At 40.9% G+C, this 20,476-nt stretch overlaps 1 protein-coding gene across 14 annotated transcripts in view; it reads right to left on the reverse strand.

Moving 5' to 3' along the window:
* Nucleotides 1-20,476, reverse strand: part of PDE8A (phosphodiesterase 8A) — a 176,869-nt gene that overhangs the window by 49,325 nt on the left and 107,068 nt on the right. Inside the window, exon 2 of one of the 14 annotated variants that reach the window (XM_068958031.1) lies at nt 14,532-14,662. The exons of the other annotated variants lie outside the window; for them this stretch is intronic. The gene's annotated coding sequence lies outside the window, so the exon portion shown is untranslated. The remainder of the gene's footprint in view (nt 1-14,531; nt 14,663-20,476) is intronic. 14 annotated transcript variants of the gene reach the window in all.

Raw genomic sequence — 20,476 nt, forward strand, 5'->3', positions numbered from 1 at the left:
CCACAGAGAAAACATCCTCCAAAGCCAGGCATCCTTGGTGCTTTGGGGATACTCACAAATGAGGGCTGTGACTGCCTTTGTCAAAAGGTAGTACCTTCCGGGCAGCTGGCCAGGACACACACGTGGCATTACATCTTGCTCACTTCCCGTGCCTGCCACTCCAGTAACTCAGCCTGCTCTGTTCTCCCCTTTGCAACCACGAGCAGCCACACTCTCTATCTCACAAAACCCTTTAAAGGCAGGTGCAAAAAACAGGTGTGCAGAAATTCCCAGGAGCCTCAGAGGCCTGTTTCCTCTCCTCTTTACTGCTGGCAGAGCCTGCCTAGCCTGCTGGCTGCAGCAGCTTTACCCAACCTCTGGGAAGCAGCTAACCCCTTATGCCATGGGGCTGATATAACCAAGAAGTGCCAGCACGCTATCCTCTCTCCAACTGCTGGCACAAATCACTCAGACCCAAAGGTAGGGACTAGCAGAGAAGACGGAGAAGAAATTGGTCTTTAAGTCTTGCAGGTGATCGGCCAAGAAACATTCAAAACCAGATCATTAAATACGTTGTCATTGCAAACAAATGAACCTAGCACTGGTTTTACCAACATCTTTGTCTCACTGCAAAAGAACTTTTCACTCACATACTACTGCCCCAGGTGCATTAATTTGGTAGGCAGGCTGCAACCTGGCTCTCCTTCCCCCACTTTCGCAGGCTCTTTAGCACAAATAGCACATTCTTTGGGCCCAGAGGGAAATGCTTGCTGCCTGCATTTTAGCAGTTGAGCTGTGCTGCACTCTGGGAGATTTAAATATGGCACAGTAGGTCTATTGTTTAATATTATTAAAACGGCTTGCTCTCTTGTAATTCTGCAGAAGCCAGATTCTGTAATTCTGCACGAGGTCCTGGAGTACCGCAATAAACTCTAATCTGTTCCACATCTATCAACAAGTTCTCTTCTTTCTAGTGGATACCACTTGTTAGTTTTATTTTGGAGATGACTACAAATGCATTAGGATACAAGAGATCTCCATCACTGTCATTATGCACTTGATTCCTTTCTTTACATACATGAGTTTCTCTGCCATTTTTCATTAAACCATTTGGACTTGAAGAGGCTCTGCCGATTAGAAGAAAATTCCAGTCCATCAGGAAGATTTCCATTTACTGGGTGGTTTTGTTTTTTTTTATGTCAAACAAACTTTTCATGCCTTCTTCTAGTAACACTGCAATTGCCACAAACAGACCAAGCAATGCAAGAAAGTACAGCACAAAAATAGCATGAACCAGCTAGCGGATCTGCTAACCTTTCTAGTAGATCTTTTTTATTTTGTTCTAAGTTCCCATTAGTTAAGGAACAAGCACGCTTTTTTATTGTCATTAACATCCGGTTGTTCACCTTGACATCAGTGGAAGTCATGCATCGCTGGCATATTTAAAGTCAGAGCAAAAGTACTTTACAAGCAGAACACAGGTAAAATCACACGGGCCACAAGCTGAGAGCGCGTACTGCCTCCTGAGAATCTGCTCGCTCCCAACGATGCAACGTAGGAAATTTTATGAGAAAAATCTGTGTATAAATTTCCTCATTAAAAGACACTACCTAAAGCTTTGAATTGTGGGAAAGGATAGTGCAGGCTCCTTCACTTACCATAATAATTTTTTCTATCTGCCGCTATCCATTGACAGAAACCTGCAACTTTGGGAACAGAACACATTTTCCAAACAGTGTCAAATGGCCCACAGCAAACTGCTGTCTGATCAGTCAGGCAGGTAGCAAGTTAAGATTACTCCTCCTGACTGAGAATTGCACATGTGTTCGTGTGATTACTAGTGTATCTCGCACACCTCCAGCCTTGGCATATGTGGGTGCTCTGGAAGCCCCAGCTGATTATAGGTTCCTCCGAGACTAGATGGTGAGAGCATGGAGCTGCCTCCTCTTCCTTCTTTCCCCCATCCTCTCAGCTGCCTGCCATGCAGAACGCCCTCACATCGCTTTCTCGAGCATGCCTGGCAATCTGCTAGACACCGCTGGCATGCGGGTCTGGTTCAAAGGTGTGCTCTGCCCACCTGAGCCAGCACAAACATGCTTGTGCTCTATGCCGCCCAAGAGCAGCTCTAAAAGACAGCAGAGACGCAGCCTCCAAGACATGGATGTCACAGACAGAGTAAACGCAAGCTCAGTGGGACAGAGACCAACAGTGAAAGAGAAATGTTAAATAGCAATAACAATCATTTCAGCATTTTTGTTTATTGGACCCATGTTTCCCAAGCTAAATGCAACTGTCTATTGAAATTTGAGAAAACCAAAAGGAGCGGTTCTTGGCACTCAACCTTTTCTATAAGAAGTGATCTTGTCTCCACTAAATGGACAAAGACTTGAGACTGCAGGCATATTCAAGATGTCTTTTAAATAAAATACTAGGAAATTCACAGTAGCATGTCCTTTTTTCACTTAGATTTAGTGCTAATTTTGTTTGTTCACAAACAATAACCTGTCCAACAGGATAACTCTGGGTTTTGTCATAAGGATGAAAACAGACTAACAGATTTAAGAGTGCTGGGGGTCCCTTCTTTCTTTTGACTACTAGCAACTTACTCACTAGCTGAGGGGATGAGTGAGTAGCTTCCTCTAATACAGATGCCTCTTCATTTCTGAGGACCTACAGGGGAGTTTGAAACTTGACACTTGTCTTGTACTTTAGTCTAGCTCAGTAATACACAGTGCTTCTGCCAGCCCACAGGGCTCATTAAATCTTACATGTTCAGTAGATGGGATTACTCTTTTTTCTTAAGTACAGTAGAACCCTTTCACAGTTATGCCAATCCCCCACACTCTGCATATCTTTACTAAAGTGGGTTTTTCATTACAATCAGAATTGCAATTAAGTAAAATTTGATGCAGGAAAATAGCTTTTCATTCTCCCGCAGACGGAATTTCTCTCTGTCTCCATTTGTGGTAGGCACACTCCATTTTGTTTGATGTAGCTGAAAACATTCTGATAACAAATCTTTAACTATACTGTTACTTTTGAGACAAAGCAATCTCTGCAGGTTCTGTCTACGAGTAACATTTCTGTTACAAAAAAATTGCTGGATCTGCGAAAAAAAGACACTGCTGGTATAAAATGTGTTATTACGGAGCGGGCTTCTCTCTCTAGAAGTGCCTAAGCGGCCAATATGTTACCATCTGCTAGTAAAGTTTCTCAGGACTAAGGCTGTGGCAACTGAGGTCTCAGCAGAGCAGTGTCCCACTAGGCAGCTCCTTCTTCATAAACAACCTGTCAACAAGGAAACTTCCAGCACTCTGCCACTGTAGTTAACTGAGAAGCAAATTCAGCTGGGTACCAAACATCTACTCAGGGTGAAATCCTGCCCACAGTGAAGCTCATTGACTTCAGTACAGTATGGATATACTCCCTCCATCCATAACATTTGTATTTCCCAAGTAAATTCAAGCCATAATTGTTAAAATAATAATCTGTAGATGTTGAACAGCCTCATATAAATCTTCAGGTAATCTGCGGACTTCCAGGAAAGAGAGGCATTATCTGGAGATACCTGCATCAGATACTTTTAGCAGTTATGTGATGACAGTGAGACTTTCACAGAGACTCTTGCTGCAGTTAGACTTTGAAGGCAAGATCAGTAGCATGCAGGAAGGAGAACATAGGGCAAGAAGAGAAGATGCAGAAACACTGAATAAACCTGGCATGTAAACCCAACCATTCACTGCACGGCTAACCTGCAAACATAGAGCCATAGATAATCGCAGTATAAAATCATTAATCCTTGTGAGCACAGAGCTAGCAGTGGTTAACAGGTGCACTCGGCCAAACATATGCGTCATTTGAACAACTATTTAAAAATGGTTCTTCCCTTCCTACAAGGTGGGTAGGATTTCTGGAAACTATTTTTGCCAGAAGCTTCATCGCTCTCCTCAAGGTGCAAGTCCTCAGACCCACACGGCAGGCGCTCTGGTAGCTGCTGCTCAGACAGCAGTACTGCGTGCACTCTCCGAAAAGGGCAGGTGCCCCGCTTCACCCCTGCGAGGGCTGTAAGACGTGCCTACAGCAGAGTCAAGACTTGTGCAGCAAAACAGCTTCTCAAAAATTAGGATCACCAGCTATTTACCAATTTCTGCACAATTTTATCAACACCTAAGCCACCTACCTGGCTCATGTATAAAGGGTTGATGTTGTAGCCGGGACTCGTACAGACTTTTTATGATAGGAAATACGGTTGGGAGCGTGCCAGCGCTCCCGCGCACATGAAGAGTACGCCTCAGGCTCCACAAACTATTAGGAAGAGGCTGGGCTGTTCTGTCGCGTGCCGCAGGGCTCCGAGCTGCAGCACTTAATCAGACAGTGGCATCCTCATTTCACTCGAATAACAACAATGAATTAGAAGAAGGAGCCATATGAAAGAAAGAGGCTCCACTTAGCTGCTATATAATAAAACAGTGCCAAAATAACCTATGCAGAAAAGGAACTTGATTAGTTGCAAGGCAAACTGACATCTGTCCAAAACGGTCTCCCCTGAGATACACATTCTGGCATCTGACAAGATGGAAGCTTATTTAATCTGTTTTGCAACTATCCAAAATATCTTATCACCCTGAACATTTCTGCTTTCTCGCTCTGCTGATTTTTCTAAGAAAGCATGCAACGGGCCCAGGCCTTCTGCTGCAAGTAGGAAAGCTTTATGCCAAAGAACAAGAACAAACAAGAGAAAATAGACATTAAAGTCCTGTCTGGCGACACCATTAACAAGTTCACAGTCACCATTTCCTTCTTCCTCCCCTGTACCAAGTGTTTCTTCCCAGACAGTGATGCAGACTGCTGATAGCCCTGGCAGGGAGCTTTTACCAGAAATTGGAGCAGGAAATGTTAATTTGCAAGCCTCCGTGTCCTCCCTCCGGGAAGACGGACGTTAAATCTGCACAACCAAACTACGGGCACTTGGAGCTCCTCAGACCTGCCTGCAACATGCAAAAGGGACACATCCGGATATTTCTAGCAAAGCTGAGTAAAACACCAACTGTACTCATTTATTGTCTTTTTCTTATTTCCTCTAAGCAATGAAATACTAGAAGAATGTCCAAAGCAAATAGAAAAATTCTATTAATGAAATATCCAATTTTGTGTAGTTTTCTGGCATGACTCTGAGCTCTGCCTGATTTCTAGGACACAAAACCTTACTGGAAATTTGTAGGGCTGGATTAAAAATATACTATTGCTGAATGTAAAAATTCACCTGCATTTCTGAAATCAGTCTAATGGTAAAGATAATTTGTGCGAAACAGTAAATATAACACAAATTACTACTTCAGGTATCAGGGATAAATAGAATTTTCTGGAATAAAGTCCAATGTCTCAAGTGGAAACCAAAAAAAAACAGACCCACTTTATGAGCAGTTCCAATAAAGCTAAAGTAAAATTATAGGTCACTTGAAGCTTTTGAACAAAAAACAAAAACCTATAGACTTGATGGAGAATGGCCTGACTCTTGGAAAGTTTTACTACTTAGATAGATCACCTAATTTGTTTTTTCTTCCTCTACAAACTTTGATTCTGTAATTACTTACTATAGGAGCAGGAGAGAGCAGTGCTCTTGATTAGAAAAGTTTTTATCAATCACGGGAAGTCCCATTTGATTTGTTTTATGTGTTTGTATGTTCTTTTGAGCCAGGAAAAATGTCCTTACCACATTCATATTTGTGTGGTTAGCAGATTTTTCTGCATCGCTTCTGTCCTTATCCGCCAAAGACAAAACAAATGGTGGACTGCTTAAATGTTCAACTTTGCAGTTTCAGGGCTACGTTGCGACAGTGATATATTTTGACTAACTGCATGAACCACTAGCATGTACAGCCTAGGCAGCTGCCATGGAACACCAATGTTCTTCTACTCTTTTTTTCAACCATTGCTTAATTTGAACCAATACGTTGTACTCTGGATGACTTCAGAATATAGTATGAGGTGCATAATTTAATCCAGTTATATTCTGTAATCTAATTGTGCTAAGAACATTCAAATGTATTTCAGCAAAACAAACCTTCTATAAAACAGCAGGAAAATATTAGAGGTGGCATCAAACCACTACCCCATTAGACATAAATTACTCACAGTATGTTCCCCACAAAACAGAGTAACAAAATTTGTAGGCCACAGTATGAGGTTGTACCCAGAAATACTTTCCAGATGAAGCAAGTGAGATTTGCAGTGGTTTTGTGACACAATCAACAATTTCTTTCTATTGGAAGAGGGATGATCTAGTGCATTTGGTGCACTGATTCAGTCGCCTCGTACACCTCCTTTTCCTTAGTTTAACAAACATGAAAACATAAAAAGGGCACTTAAACAAACGTAAGCTTCATCGTGGCTCGCTGTGTCCCTTCTTCCCAGTGCAACTAGCTCTGGATGCAGAACAAAGTGACCATCTGTGAAGTGCTTTCGTCAGGTAAATCTAACAAATATACGTTGACTAACAGGTGTCTCGTCCTGTCGTTATTCTTAAACGATACCACCCTGTCATTGGTACACATGTACTCTTCTTGTGAGGTAAGGCAGGGTTTTTCTGGACCATAAACTAACACAATTTAAAACATTTAAGACTGGGTTTTTTAGGAAGAGAAACATGTCTATATTTGGGAATAATATTTTCTGATACTGTAAACACAGAACTATGGGGCTCTCTAGTCATACCCCCTAAGTCATAGTTACTGAGATCTTTAAACAACAAGTACAACATACTGTATTTCTACTTCAAACGGAGTTTTAAGACAGAATTCATACTGTTTATGACAACTGTAATAGCTTAACTGATGATTTTGCATTGCAATTCTGCTTTGTATTTTTAGCCTATTCTTCTTTTTTTTTTTTTAATTTTGCATGGCATATAGACTGACTGAGACTACCATTTGCAAGGTTTGCAATTTTTTTTTTAGAGTAAGAAGAATCTTTTGCCTCTGAAACTCAGGAAAAATACTATTTTTCCAAATTTGACTTTGAAAATTTAGTTACAGCCTTTACAAGCAGCACTATTCAAATTAATGTTTCCCATGACAGCAGCTTTTGACGTAGTCTGCAGTAAGAAACACCTCCTGATAATTCTAGATCTATTTTTTAACATTCATGATGGTACATTTTTTTTCCTGAAATATTCTATTATTTCCAGTCTTTTGTAATGTAGATTTATTTTTATTTTCTTTTTAATTTAGCTGCTACTCTTCCACCACTCTGCAATGCCTATTGGTTGTTTTCTTGACACAGCTCTCCTAGTTATGGATTTCATCTGGCTGGAAAACCAACTCTGCGTTAGCTGTGTCCGGGTGACTGCGAGCCACTGGTAATGGCGAGAGCATTCATTTCACTCTCTCTTCTGTCAGCTAACAGAAGATTGAACAACTGGAGCCTCAAGCTGATTATATCAGCACTCCAGGAGTCAGAGGCAAACATCTGGAACTTATTTTTTAGAAATAAAATAAATGACATCTTTTCAGGAGTTTTAGCTTGCACCTGTACTTATAAACCTCCTCCATGAGAGCAAGTTATGAATAAATTTAATCAAGAACAGGAGGCAGAAGGCTCTGAATTTGAGCCCTTTGGCTCAAGCCCCATGGAGGGCCTCAGGAAGGACAGCACCGTGATGCCCTCGAGGCACAATTTGCACGGAGCTCTTTTTCACCAGAGGATAAGGAATACACTCTTGTTAGGCCTCCTGGGGCCCACTGTGCTTTCAGCACACGTGTGCAGCCAGCTCAGTTGTTTAGAGCAGGTGAGGGGTGGCAGCGCTGGCACTCTTGGTCCCCCCACTCTGATGATGAAGTCTGGCCAGCCTCACCCTCCGCGCAGGCAGCAGAGCGAGGAGATGCCTTTTCCTCCAACCTTGCCATGGGCAGGGGGAAATGTAGTCCTGAAGGCTATTTTCGTTGTTTTTAATACTGAGTGGCTCAAATTCCAGCATGAGCTGTGAAGAGGAATGGAAATGAGGAACCGCAGGAGGAATTTAAGAGGGCAGTACTACAAACAGAGAAGTGATGGGGGGCGGAGGTCTAAAGAATCAAACGCCACTGCTGTTATCTGATGGGAGGGCACAAAGGCACAGGATGAACCTTAGAAAATATGTAGAGGAGGGAAGAGGGAATATACAGAGAGGAAGAAGGGCAGGAGAGAAACAAAGAGAGAGAAGCCCCAGCCAACTGTTTGCATGAAGCACTACCTTTGCTGAGGCTCTCAGCTCATTGTCTGCAGCCCTCTCCTTTCCTGCGTCTTTCCTGCGCCTCCCTGAGCGCAGACAGGGCTTGTTCCAAATCGGAAGGTGACTGATGTGGGTCCGGCACTATGGGCAGATCTACATGAGGGACTAGAGCAACCACTTCATTTTTACTTGCACAGAGTGCAAGGGTTTCACTGCAAGGGTTCCAGTGACTGAAGTGAAAGTTGACCATATCCTACCTAACTGGGCCTGGCGCCCTGTCTTGGAAAATGTTCATATTTAGGGATTGGTATGATCATAATGAAACAATTCCATTGCAAATGAAGCCAAGCATGAAACTAAAGCAAATTCTTTTTTGTTTTTGTTTTTTTTTTTCATGTGACCATGTTACAACGGGCATGGCTGGGTACTGCATCCAGCATATTTCTCTATATACTGACAGTGGTCCCCGTTCATCAAGCTGGGCACTGGAAGTACAGGAACTGCATACTGCATGGGAGCCAGTTGCGTTCCTTTCCCACCATAAAGGAAGATACTCAGAGGGAAACAGTATTTTTGCTTCTGCCCAGAACCAAACACCAAGAAGACAGAAAAGACAAAGATAACTCATCATTGCAATGAGATGACAGTCCCCATGCTCCAGAGTCAGTAGTTCACACACTTGGACGATTTCCAGTTACTTAAAGCATCACTGAATCAATCAGTGCCACAAAACTGAATTTAGCAGAGCAAGGCAATAGGCAGAATGTTCTCTCTGTACTTTAACTAAAACCTAAATAAAACAAAGACAGACCCAAAAGCCCCCAAGGCAGGTCAGTTCCTATATACCTCTTCAGCACACCCTGTAGGTCTGTCTGTCATCAGACAGTTCCTAACTTTCTAACTGCTCTGTAGGGCAACTCCACATGTTGTGGTTTTGCTATTGTTGCTGTTTTTTTAAAGAAAGGACTTTAGAAGTTTCCTTACAAGAACTGCTTTCATGAGCTGATCAACTGCTCTTAGCCAAATACACAAGTTGTTTGGGGAAAGGAAAAACAGGATTTGGAGATGCAGTAATGTTAAGGCGGGGGGAGCCACTGGAGCTAGAGAGACATAGAGCAGAACAAGGGAAGCCCAAGACTCAAGTACATTCAGGCATGCAGTGTGCCTTATTTTTGCAAAGGTCCCCTTCCCCCCCCCCCCCCCCCCCCCAAAAAAAGGTGCTTCCTCTTGCTATGGACAACAGGGGGCTAATATGGTGATGCTGTTAATTTTACTGATTAAAGCTGCCTCAAGCTTTGTCTGGAAGAACCGTTGAACTAATGTCTGCTCCACTTATCACTGGTTCTCGTCCAAGAGGAAGTTAATAACCTTGTGGCACTGGCCAAAAAACAAGCAAATCAGAAACGTTAAGGGATCAGACCCCTGACAGAGTTTCAGTACGCCTGATGTCAGCGATCAGACACTGCTGTGCTAACTAGGAGAGGAACTATTGATGAATGCAATGTTGGCGGTGCCTCTGTCTACAGAATTACACCACTACCAGCCTCAAAGCCAACAGTCTGTAAAATGTTTTGCAACACCTGGAGGAAGGTGGTATCATATACATCACATAACACCAACCTAAAACTTCAGACTGCTCTGGGAAGGAATTTACTAATACAATTTAGCAGGAAAACATATTTATTAAAGAAAAATCCGAAAGCTATTTCAAAAAAAAAAAAAATCACTGAAACAAATGTGGGTTTTTATGACTGCTCAATGTTTAGAACTGCCAGCTTATCCCCACGGTAAGCAGGCAGTTCTAGTTCACAACTGAACACCTACTTTATTTATTTAACTATGCTGCATTTAACCTTACATCCTGTCTGCTGGGTGCATCCGGCTCCACAGATCTCCATGCAGCAAAGCTTTAGCATAAGGTGGGGGAGCTACTTTCCACAGGCCAAAAAACAGGAAATTTGATGACATTGTTCAGTGAGCAGACGTCAGCAGAGAGTGATACAAAAGAGTAAACAACTTCCTAGCAGCAGCAGACAAATGGGCCGGAACTACTGGAATCCTGTGATGTCTGGTGTGTTTTGCATGAAAATTACTGTCTCAATGAAACAAGGAGAGATCTTCATCTGGGGGAAACTGGAGCTGCTCCCTTGAAATCAAGGAACTACACCAATTTGCTCTGTTTAGGATCTGAACCAAAATTGTTAGGGCTGTGATTCTGAAAACAACATTTCTGAGAATTCACTTTGTTAATATTCTGAATGTTTTATGAATGTTCTCATTACTGTAAAACATAAAAAGCTGATGTGAATAAATTCCAGTCAATATATGGATGATGGTGTCAAAAACGTAGGTGCCATGTCAATATGATCATACTGCCATCAGTGAAAAGTCTTACACATCTAATGATAAGAATATTTATATCTATGTGTCTAATATATATATTCTTGCTAAAATATTTTGATATCAAGCAAACTTAGCGCTCTGCCTGTGGATGGAGCAGTAGATGCGACATCTCCTTTATGGACTTCAGTGTTTGCTTTGTGAAATCTACTCTCATTCTTTCCAGCTATGGGCAAATGTCAAACCTCTCAGCTAGACTTACGATGACTCAAAGTCAGGTTCTAGCAGGAAAAAAGGAAACATAGGGGAAGACAACATTCTTGCTCTAATTGAATGTCGTTCTGCCCACATCTGTCCACTTTAAAGTTCTCTGAACTGTAAAGAGTGAGATTTGACTACAAACATGGAGCTTCACTATTGCATCCCAAATAACTGTATCCAAAAAAAAATTGTATCCTCTGGGAAAAAACCTCTTCCTCGATTCATCTACTTGTGAAGTGATGATTGAAGCATGTAATTCTTCTGGCTTTTTATATTGCCTTTTGACCTATTCCTTTCAAAGGGATGTAGAGAATTAAGTCCTATTCCAAACAAGTAAGTACTTGAGAGAAGCTCATGACAAACAGCCCAACCAGGACCCTGCTGGGGGTTTTATGATCTTGGAGAATCTGGAGATCTTACAGCAAATACACAGGGACGTTCCCTGAGAAGACTGGAATTCAATAACTACAATTCCAAGACTCTCCTGTCATCTAGGTATTCCTCCTAGCCAAAATCTAAGCAAGTAGACTCCTAAGTAAGGCAAAAATCATGAGCTAAATTTAGAACTGTCTACAAGACTGCCTTACTCCTAGTAACAGAGAGAGGGAACAACAGGAAAGAGCCAGATGCTTCTCAGCTCTCCTTGCCAAACTCTCCTCTCCTCAGAGAGGCAAAATGCAAAATATGTAATCCTAGGAAGACACACCAATAGCCATGTCAACGCTGCAATCAAATGAAGGCAAACATATTAGGCCAAATCTATCTGCAGATACACTCCAGTGACTTGAACAGACCTTTTTCATTCTAACACTGGCAAGTAGTCATAGGCTGACAAATGGCTAGACAAAAAAAAAGAAAAAAAACTCAAAGAGCAAAAAATGCTCATAAAAAATGCCAGGTCTACAAAAAGAATCCAAACTGCTTATCATTCTTCACTCTACCTTCATTAGTATTTTCCTAGTTTCACTTAATTTGTGATTTCAGCAGAGTTATCACTAACTTGTGATGAGTGTTTTGTCTGAGTAAGGAGAAAGAGGAGATTATGTCCCTTCAACTTCAACAAGTAACAAGGCGAGGACAGGCGGGAATGCTGTGAATTCATAGCTTTGGCTGTGTTTGCCAGGCCCCCTCCAGACTGTGGTGGAAGATCCTCGTGGACCTCTGGGATACCTGACAGGTGCTAGATCAACAGTGGATACTGCACAAGCACAGTTCTCTTCTGCTGGGCCACCTTCCCAGCAAATACTGTGGGTGCAAACAGTAATTAGAAATAGAACGGGAAACATCAAGAAACTTTAGAGAGGTAATTGTACTTACATTGGTTGGTGGCCTAAGTTAGGATAACGTCTAACAACACAGTATGTCCTAACCCAAGGACAGATGTTGTGTTTCTGCCTATCACCAGTAAGATCTGATTCAGCTGCTCCCATGCAAATTCAAGCCTCACCACACTAGTACATCTGCTCACAAGGGTGCTAGTTCATGCAAACTGAGGTGGTTTGACTGCGCTAGGACAGGAATGAATCCCCTGCAAACACTCATTTCATGCAAGACAGTCCATAGCTTGTAGAGGTAGTTCTTGTAACAAAAGTTCTCGTGGTGGCTTTGACTGATAAATAACATGCAGAGACCTGCCTAGGCACGTGAACAAGCTCCATCCACACCCCTGGGAGACAGAAATAGCCCTGTGAAGGCTGTTGAGTTGTATGAGTTTGCAGCAGTTTGCAGTCATCCTTCTCTGATTCTCCATTTGGAATGCAACAAGCAAGAGCTTTCAAAATCACAAGCCAACTCCTGACCACTCTCAACCGCCCATGTAACTTTGGTTACATGACAAAATTCAAAAAAAAAAAATCACTAAAGAAAACTTCCCAGAATAAGCAAACCAACCTGGAGGAACTCCCAAATATTTATCAGAGGATGATATTCATTTGGGTGTGCCAACAGCGTCAAGAAGTTAACATTTTATCAGGAGACTGAGTTTATGCAAAATCTACATTGCTTCAAGATGAAAACCTTATTTTATTACAACTGCCTTTTCAAATTTTTATTCCGTTAAAGCTTATGGCTAAAACATGAATTGGGAAAGAGACCTTACTCTGACCTGCAGCAATGGCAATGAGGACACTGTGATGCCAAATGAGGCGAGTTAAATGACTGTACAGCTCTGTCATCTACACGGGCTACTCATTTAGGACCTTTCATGGTTAAGCTCTGATTTGTATTAACGGAGGTGAACGGGGTCACCAAAGGCAGGCAATGTGCAGTTTTAAATATCAGTGAAACTATGAGATCCCATTGTGTGACAGCACAGCAACAGGGACAGCCTAGAAAGGGTGGATGGCTGTGCTGAGCAATCTGCTAATAGAGGCTACTATCTGTGTGTCAAAAAGCATAGGATTTCCCTTCCCCTTTCCATTGGCTTCCAGCCCCTGACTAGCAGGTACGACACAAAACACAAAGTGTTTCGAGTTATCTCTGCAATGGCACATTGCTGAGATTGATTTTGCAAGCAAGATTGCTGCTTCCTGCTTTCTTCCATGCAGCTAAATAGAGGACTTCTCTTATCTTCAGTCTGCAAAATTTGTCATTATCTCCTACACGCGATTAAATTTTTACATATAATTTTGTTTCACAGAAACGTATTTTGAAATTTTACTTCTCCAGCGCAATGTAAAAGCACCTTCTTATCAGTTTAAATGAGGAATAAAAACCTATTTTAGGTTTTACAGTGGTGTTAGCAACCTGGAGACCACTGACTACCACACTTCCTATATTTTACACCTACTTTGGGTCATTTTACCTTAAATTAGCAAGTGGGCTATAAAAGTCTCAGCTTTAATCAGCACAGAAATACATTAAAACTGAAAAGAAATGTTTTCTGATATAAAAAGAGTGCTTGTCAGGAAAAAATGAAAGCTCCAAGGGTTAGATGCACCTACCACTAGCCCATCCACAAAGGGGAATGTGTTTCTTATGGGATCACTACACAGTGGTAAGCTTTGTTTCCGTAGGGACTTTGACATATGGCCGAAGTTAGACCTTAAATTAGAATATTCCTCTTTGAATTGAGAAATGATCTTTCTGTGCAAATGAATAGTGTATTCAGTGTGAATAAAGCTTCTGCTATTGCACAGTTCATCTTATCTACTGATCTCATTTCCTCTTAGTTGCTTCTGTAATATTAATAATCACCATATAGCCGAAGAGGTCATGTATCAGGAACGTATACTTTAAGATTCTTTAACGTTTGAGAAGAGTTTGGGAATCCTTGCAAGGAGATGATGATATGTCATTTGAAGGTGGACATAAAGAAACCTGTCTAGTTAGGGAAGAAGACTGCAGATTGCAAGATAAACGTCTAACAGAGTCTAACAGAGAAAGGAAAATCACTAATGAACCACAAACCTAACCTTCCTTAATTAGCAGAAAAAGGCCATAAACAACATAATCATGCTGATGTGCCCAATGGATCACACAGAAATCACAAAGATTTGATTTATGTGGACATAAACTGTCTCAGGACAGTTCTGATGCAATTCTTCACCATTCTTCTTCCGAAACAAGCCTCAGTGGTCTTTTCTTGAACACAGCAGAAGAATGCTAACTGAACACAAAACTTTGAAAAGTCAATTTCTAGCTGCACAGACATCTCAAAGATCCCAGTTTACCTACCCAGCTCAAGAGCAGAAGAAAGAAAAAAGGTAGGTGCAGAAAAATTGATTTTTGTAAGGAAACTTACCTTTTAAGGTAACTGCCTGCTATGAACTTCTCAGAAGAGCTCAGTGTAGAAAGCTGGGATATCTTTTTTGCAATGAATGTTCTGCTTGGTGGGACTGCAGCTATCTCCAGCTGTCATGAGGAAATTCAACCCTTTGTGTATAAATGGGAGCAAAAGAAGAAAATATACCTCTGCCACATGTTTAAAGGGAAATAAAAGCCCAGGTTCATGTGCCTAGTCTTAGTCATGTAACCAAGACACCAACATTAAAATTCTAAAAATCCTAGTCCTCTCTCTAATTAATGGTCAAATACAGGAACCTCTCCACCTGTGTATCAGATACAAAGGGAGCTCAGTTCAGATTCCCAAGTTGGGTGCCTCCTCTTCAGTGCTTAGCCATGGAAATGTACTAAAGAGCTTGCATGTTTGACATCTGCAGAGATCCTGCTCTGTTGATATCAGAAAATCTCACAGGGTTGTCTGCCTTACCACAGACCTACTGGTAATTTAGTGAGATTTAGGAGGATCTCTACCTTCTGCACAAGTATTCAATACTCATTCCTTGAGCTTTAATAGGGCATCCATGTCAACACATCACAGGGAATTACTAAGTGTATTTGAAAAATTAAGTTTATATTTCTAGAAAAAATTAAGACATTCTTTAACATCTATAACATTTATTATTTTCTGGGAAAAGCCCTTCATGTCACCATACATAATTGTCAAATTGGCATTTTTCTCTTTCTGAAAAAGTGGAAATTACGTCCTAGTAGAAAGCAATTGTTTCTGTGTTGGAGATTTTCAAAAGTGCAAAAAATATTACACAAAAAATGTAAATTTAAGGTGGAGATAAATTCCAAGGGCACACTAGAGTGAAAAGACATTAACTGTTTCCTTCACTCTGGCTGAAAAATTAGCTCTCAAGAGAAATGGTGTCACAACAGAGTAGCTGGCTGTTTTCAACATATCATAGGATGACGAAGAAAAAACTATAAGTAAGATCTATTTAAAGATAACAGTGCTTCCTCAGACTATTACAGAAACGGCAACATATCACTAAGTTTTTTCTTTATTTTTTGCTTCAGAGTGAAGATAGGTCTATTCTGTAGACACCTACTCTACTCTTATACATTAGAAATCAAATTTTTAAAATATTTCAGAGCATGGAATTACTATTCTTGGTGAGATCCAAATACTAGTTCTACAAGGTGTTTATAAATTGAGTAATTTGAGATAGAATTTTTCTTTCTTGTAGTAATTCAGCTTTTATATTCTCCCCAGAATGTATTCTTTTTCCTTTCACTAGTAACAGTACTACCAGATCCAGAATCTCCTTAAGGGATCTCAGAATATTTGATCTTTCCCTGGAAACCAAACTTCCTGCTCCTGGGATCATGTGACTGCACGGGATTGCCAGCTTTCCTGGCAAAAATGGTTACTTCTGCTCCTTGCAGCTGCAGAAAAAAGCTTGAATCCTAAAAGTTCAAACACTAGCATGTAAGAAGAGAGGACCAAAATATGCTGTTATTTTTAAAAATGAATTTCTCAAGCCTAGCAAGTTTATTATTTTTTTGACTGGAATAATAATTTTTAATCCTTTGGAGCTGGCTGTAGTGCATCAGTGCAGCAGAAATGGGTCACAACTCCTGGAGGACTTTGATCTGAGCAAGAAAGGCATTAAGTACTAAGCAAAACAGGGTAAAAGGGCAAGGATCAGCTTGATTAAGTCTTGCCTCTGAAGTCAGACCCTGAATCAATATTCAGAGAGCTATTTTCAGCACCCAGTTCTGAAATATAGGAGTACCACTTTTCCAGGGAGACATGAAGTAGGAAGACTTAGCATTTGGATTATCACATGGTCAAATAGTCCTGGACTGACAGCAGTAACCTGGGCTAACATATATCACAAACATGAGGCCAAACATGGAAAAAGCTGGTTCCTTTGCATTCCCTAGTACTGCAATAAGCACAGAAACAGGTAAACCAGAAGAAAACATCACCAGAGACAAGATATCACCCCATACAAGGCAAAGTAGTAAATCAATTTTATACTACAAGCAAAGCTTACACTTTCACAAGGCAGAACATCAAATCACAAGGCTAGAAGTGGTTTTCTTTAGGGGTTATCTACATCATCCTCTACCCCTGGGCAAGATCAACATAGTTATTTCACCCTTAACAGACATTTGCCTAAGTTTTTCTTAAGCTCCACAACTCTTCCCGCAACCTACTGAATTGCTTCACTATCCTTTCTGCCTCCATGTTTTCCCAATTTATTAAAACTCAATCTTCTTCTCAGTAATTAAGGCCCAATATTTCTTGACGTATCCACCACAGATATGAAGAATTCATTATTCCCTTCCACTCTGCAGCAGCCTTTTCCAGATTTGAAGGTTGTCTTGTTTGTAGAAGTAAAAGATTATTTCTTTTAAGTTAAAACAGTTAAAAACAATTAAAAGTTATATACACTATTGCAGTAGCTGTATAAACTGCAACTGTGAATGATAGCGTGCCTAATTTGAGCACAGTTTACTGGGATTGCAGTGCAGAAGAGATGTAGACACACACAGACAAACAGCTGGACATATAAAGTGTGTCCGAGTATGAAAATCCTTATCAATTGTACCCCAATTTCCAGGAAGTGCCTAACGAGTATAGGCATTGAATTGCATGGAAATGGAAGCTACTGCATGAAATACCAAGATCCTTCCCCTCTGCTAGGAATGCACCATGCCCAGGACAACACACAGGCACCTGCTCATATCTCATTAAAATCAAGAGAACTTTTAAGATAAGCTTGTGCTTAAGAGCTTTGCTGATGTAATCATGGCTTGGTGCACAAGGAAGTCTATAATACACATTCATTTTCAATCAGACAACCTAGACATTATACGAATTACATCTTGCTCTTAGGATTGCAGTTGGACTGATCTTGACAGTCCCCAAAGAGAGCATTTCACTGGATGTTTATTCCAGCAGCTGGGATTAACTATGTACTCTAGTAAAGACCCTAGCAATCCTAGCAGGAGGTAACTGTATAATCACATATCTGATAGATATTTCAGAATGAAATACAAATCTCAGTTAGTGCTTACTGACATCTCCAGAACATAATAACCCATAAAAGAAGTTTTCATAGATTTGTAAAAGGAAAGAGGAAAAACTTACTGGAAAACAGCAAACTGGCTACACTTATCTTAGTTAATTTGAATGAGACTCTGGCAGATCAAAAAGTATAAAGGAAATAGTTGCATAACGCCTAATGACTGCTTAGAATGGAAAACTGCTTCTTTAATCTTGGCTTGTTATAAACGAATGGGTCAGAGTATGACACAGCTTAAACAGAAAATTATGCTTATGATCAGCTAAGGCTTTTAAAAGCTTTGGGCACATATTGTACAGTCCCAGGTTAGCTTTGAAACGTGTTGAAACAGAATAATTTCTATTTGATAGGAAGCTGTGAGTTTAATTTTATAGCACAAAAACGATAAATTGAGTCTTAAACTTTCTTGCAAGCAGGCCAAGGAAGGCAGAGTAGGTATCTTAATGAGACTAGGAAATAAATGTAGCAAAACCTATTTGATACTGACAAATCCATATCCTATTTCTTTGTTCTCTGACTCCATAGACATTAACCAACTATTGCAAAATACAAGGATTACTACATACTTCCAAAGCTTCCCATTCCTACATATCTCAGCTTCTGAAATGCACTAGCCTTGGTGCATGCCATGAAGGTGGTGAACATGATCTGTGTTTTACCAAGTGGAATTCAAGTGGAAAACCCTCTGCTCTTTTTAAAGTCACTTCAGCATTTCATCGCAAAGAACCCTATCGAGGCACCTGAAGAGGTCTCTGTTCCAGCCTCAGCCTCACTCAGCAGATTTGAGATAGCAATTGTTTCCACAAGCAGCTTCACTGAGTGTTGCAATGAATGTATTATAATGGATGAAATCGAAACAAGAAGGTAAATGCAGTCCTGGCCTAAACAGGTGTATTTCCCTCAGTCTGCACCAGCAGGAAACCATATTCTATACCCTATAAAGAGCTTTGGGTCTTTGGAAACAATATGTTAATTTTTCCATTATGCTATATTATGCCATATATTTCCACATTATGCCATATATCATTATGCCAGACATAAAAGCGGGGACAATACTTATTTCAAAATTTTTAAAATTGCATGCCAAGAAAAACACCTCCAATGCTTTTGGTCCTTGAAATCTTGCATTTCATATTAATTTAACTTCAACACTATCTTTTCTAAAGCAAAAGTACCTTTAGTGTACCTACACTTTATTGCTGTTCTTACCACCCATGACCTTACCTTACAGTATAATATTATGTCAATGTATATGAGCACCTACAGCAGCAGAAATAACCTAGATGAGGATCTGACCCTTTTTACTCTGTTGGAGTTCCACTTTTCACAGCTGCACCTGGTTGAAGCAAATTTCACTGTAGCCCTACAGATGTATCACAGAACTAAAAGCTCAAAACTCCCTAATAGACAACATTAAAATCCCAGACTTTAAAAACATGAAAAGCAACAATGACAATGCACAGGCCTGGCACAAATCTCATAATCTGTTTACACTGGACGTCTACCAAGTCACCGGTCATTGTTCCACTGCTTTTACAATTAGTAGTCCTAAGAATCCAAATTCATTTTAATGGGGATGACTAGATTTTGATACTTTGGCTCCTGCCGTGCAGCACCTTACTGCTTGAAAAGTCTGGACAAAATAAAGATGTTGGCAAACTCGTTTCATTTAAGATTAAAGCAAATCTGGGAAGATCAATTCTGAAAGCAACTGTAGTAAAAATCCTTCACATTTAACATTACGTTCCCCCCCAACATTTCCAATAGATATGAATGAGCAGTCAGCAAATAACTTTATTGGATGGCTAGGTCTCCAGGCAAGTGTGATCAGCCACAACTGCACTGGGCTTCAGTGAGCTGCATGGATTTAAACCAGCAGAAGCCATGTTTAGAATATAACTTCCAGCGACGAGTGCACTTTTTTCTTCACATGACTTAGCAATTAGATGTTCTGACGTGCCTACAGACCAGCAGGCTGAAGTCCCACTGTGCAAGCCTACAGTAAAGCCTGTGTTGCAAAGTGCTCACTCAGTGGGGTCCACGGGAACTTGTGAGATCTGTGAGTCTCCTTGCCAGGTTTGAGCTCCTCATGTGAGATCACAACCAGTCCTGGGGCAACGCTGCTCTTGCTGCTGGGAGCAGAGCAGCAGCTCAGGCCGAGAGCAGGGAGGAGCTGCTGGACAGTGCAATCTCTCGGGGAGGTAACACAATGCGAGGAGTTCTTTCCAACCAGCACGTTACAGATGACAAGTAATTCCTACAGAAACACAGTCGTTGGCCAGAAAAGTTCGCGCTCCAGGATAGACTAACAGCAATTAAGTCTGAGTCTTCATTCCAACATTTCACAGACATCTTTATGGGGCCCCAGGGCTTTGACATAGGTAACAAAGGTCTAAGGTTGCCCTTGGGTTAATGCATCCCTTCCCAATTCGGCATACTCTCCACCTGGATATTGTTCCTGTGACAGACGAAACCCATCCCTTTCGTTTGTTGTTTGTCCTCAGACAACAAAGAAAACTCACAAAGGGTCAAAATGTATCATCTCTATTGCCAGCTAACAATTCCTTATCGCCATTACTCATTTATACTGTTTATGTTTTCCTATTGCCATAGTAACAACACAGACAGTTAAGAGAGTTGCATGAAATAAATCAATGGAGTCTGCAGACCAAAAAGCTGCTCAATTAAACAATGGTTCGTATCGAGGGAGGAAGGTGGGGGCTGAAACCTGTAACGCATTATCACTGGACAGTTTTTTATCACTCATATGCTAGTAATTGGCTAACGTAATGTCTAAAGAAAACTGGCTAGTACAAAATCTAATAGAAAATTTAATACAAAGAGGAGGACTTGAACAAAATAG

Source organism: Struthio camelus, chromosome 12 (assembly GCF_040807025.1).
Source record: "Struthio camelus isolate bStrCam1 chromosome 12, bStrCam1.hap1, whole genome shotgun sequence".
NCBI lineage: Eukaryota > Metazoa > Chordata > Aves > Struthioniformes > Struthionidae > Struthio > Struthio camelus.